This window comes from Cryptomeria japonica, chromosome 6 (assembly GCF_030272615.1).
Source record: "Cryptomeria japonica chromosome 6, Sugi_1.0, whole genome shotgun sequence".
NCBI lineage: Eukaryota > Viridiplantae > Streptophyta > Pinopsida > Cupressales > Cupressaceae > Cryptomeria > Cryptomeria japonica.
In genome coordinates this window covers 480871935-480874940 of record NC_081410.1, presented here as the reverse complement: position 1 = coordinate 480874940, position 3006 = coordinate 480871935, and the positions used below count along the sequence as shown (strand labels likewise).

General features: G+C 35.5%; 1 long non-coding RNA gene across 1 annotated transcript; it reads left to right on the top strand.

The window, feature by feature from the left end:
- Positions 1-1483: 1483 nt before the first annotated feature.
- Positions 1484-2035, top strand: LOC131051070 (uncharacterized). Its single transcript, XR_009107076.2, has 2 exons — positions 1484-1675; positions 1785-2035. It is a non-coding gene; the product is annotated as an uncharacterized LOC131051070 (long non-coding RNA).
- Positions 2036-3006: the final 971 nt, after the last annotated feature.

Sequence of the window (3006 nt, the reverse complement as noted above, 5' to 3'; positions counted from 1 at the left end):
TTTCATACTCAATCTGCTGAACCTAAGAACTAAGCTTGTATAGTAGGGTAATCTTGGTAGGAAAGACAATATTAATAGAAACATTCACACTAACCCGGGTAAACAAAATCCTAGATCTACTTTGTGTTATGCTATCAATAGCCAAGAACTTGCCACAAAAGTTCGCAACTCCCTTGAGAATTTCCACATTCCAGAATTTTATGGGGGAGCGTCGGAAGATGAATCTAAGTAGGGACAACTGCACCTAGATCCATCCAGGGGTCAAGGTTAGGTTTCCATTTGCATAGAGAGAGATAGTTTGAAGACCTGAAGACCCAAGGCCCACTTGTGAGAATACTAGACAGGTCAGCTTGGTTTGTGAAGCTAAAAAGGAGAAGCCCACCAGTCATGGCACTGGAAGAAACACTTCCTTTCAACTTCCAATTAGAGGACACCCACTTTTTCACCAGTTCTAAAGAGGGTTGAAAGGCCAAGAACTTCCCCACTAGGGAGAGAGTAAGTTCAATGATGGTCGTACTAACTAACACATCCAGAACCTCAAATTTATTATCACTGATCACACAGGCAGCAGAAGGAGATGAACTATCAAAAGCTTTCCCCATCTTTGCAAGGCTCCCACCCAAAAGCTTCTCTGCATAGGACCTTGATTCAAATTCTGAAAAAACGTCATGTCGGTACTAGGGAGCAGAAAGGCGATAAGACAAATCTGCCACTAGAGGATCTTCTAGAAAAGCAACACAATCATGTGGCCCGAGGGTTTGGGAAGCCCGTAAGCCCCCCTCCCCCCTCAAACCCCATTCATAACAAGCTGCAGCCCACAAATAGAATAGTTAAAGGGAATTAGGAAGCATAAGACTGTTATTGGGAAACTGCCATAGAACTGTAAGCAAGAAAGACTAGGGAAAACCCGCCATTAGAGCAGTTTAAGGCCACTGTCAACAAATTATTTAAATGAAAATAGAATGGTCTTATAAAATCAAAGTTATGTCCTATATAATGTTATTTTCAAATTATGATATAATTATGAAATTCCTATAACATTCTTAAACTTGAATTATTTTTATAGAATATTTAATCGATTCATAAAATTGTTTTTAATTAGTTAAGCAAAGATTTTGAAATTGTTTTTAATTATTGAACAGAGTTGAATGAATAAATGAATCCCTGGACTTTATGGGTATGGTATTATTTCAAAATGTCAATTTACATATCAAAGGCCTTCTGTGCATGACACCAAGGTCATTGAATCAAGCCTTAACTACAAATTACTACTGAAATTTTAAAAGAATTATAGCAATATTTGAGATTAAGAAGTAACAATTTAATGGTGATCAACTCTTGCTAAGCCATATGGATATTTTCTTGTTTGGGTGGTAAAAGGATCGGCCAGTCTCTGCTGGAGTTGTGTTCAGTGAATTGGTGAAACATTTATCATTTATAGGCGGGAGAGATTGGATCCAAGAGGGAAGTACGATACAACAATTGGGGCACAGCATGAACTGCCCTTTTTCTTCTCACTTGAATCCTTCATCTTCTTTGCATTTTCATCATGCTTTCCCTCTTCTTCAGGGAACACATCATTTGCAGCGGGCAATTTGAAGCAACTCTGCACAAATCCGAATACACCCATTTTGGAGAATTATATTTATACAGACGTTGAAGATAGAGATGAGATGTATGTGTTCTCAGTGACTCTCTAATTTATAGATATGTTGCAGTTCACAGTATTGTAATGTGGAGTAGTGCTTAGCAATGGATTGTTGTCTGAATTTATATAAGAATAGGTATTCCTCCATCATCATCATTTCGTTTAAATTGCGTGGAATGCACGCCAAGTTACAACAAGTAGAGGCCGTCATGGAATGCACGCCAAGTAGAAGCCGTCAACAATTAAGCTGCCCACGTTTATTGTGGGTAATAACGAAGAATTTTCCAGAATAACATTTGACTGATAAATGGTTTAATTATGCTGTTTGGTCAAACTGATAAGCCCCGCAATGAATAAATAACAAACATGAGCAGATTCGGCCGCATTGATTAGCCTTTGGGGGCATGAGGATTACAATTTTATTTCTTCCTTGAAAAGAAGCTAATAATTGTGACATTTAAAATATTTTTCAATCCTTTTTTTAACATAATGTTTACGTAACAATGAAACTTTTTTTTTTGGCATTAATTCAGATATTAGAATGTAATGGTTTGCTGTCTTGAGACGCAAGGCAAGTAGATGCTGCAGCTGTCATTGTAGGAAGAAATAAAACAAAGCCTTTTTGTCATATTTATAAACCTGCTTCAATTCAATTTTGGCTGCTGAACAAATTAATTAATTACTTAACTTTAAAAAAATATAATTTTTATAATAAATATTTTAGAATTTTTAGTTTGGTTAAATAAGGCGACAAACAGGAGATCTCATTTTCAACATGAATTCACAAATATTAATATGAATAATTCAATTCAAATTTGGAGCACATTAGTCTATTGAGTGTATTTAGCATTAAGTGGCATGACATGAATGACAAATGCATGAATCCAATGAATCAATGAAAGCACAATGCTTATGATTGCAATAGACCAAAGAGGTTTGAATCTTGGTGGCTTCATCAATAATGCTACAATTTCACCATCACACTATCTTCAATTGCAATCAATGTTATTGGTGAAGGAAGTAGTCCTTGGATATTCTTGAGGAGTCCTCCTTCCTTTCAAAATGCACACGCATTTTACAACAACAAGAGATTGATTTCCTATTAACTTTCACATGCCAAGGTCTACAATTTTTAAATGATCTTTCACTTATGGTAATATTTCCAAGTAACACTAAATCATCTAATTTTTTTCCTAAAAATCCCGTTTGACTTATATCTAATAGGTGTTTGTCATGAGGATCACAATTTTTTTACCCCATTCTTAGTTTCAAAGCATCTCTAGCATTTACCTTTGTATTATCATGCCAATATTTTTCAACCAAATATTTCATTTCAATATTCAATTTCATGTCAAAAC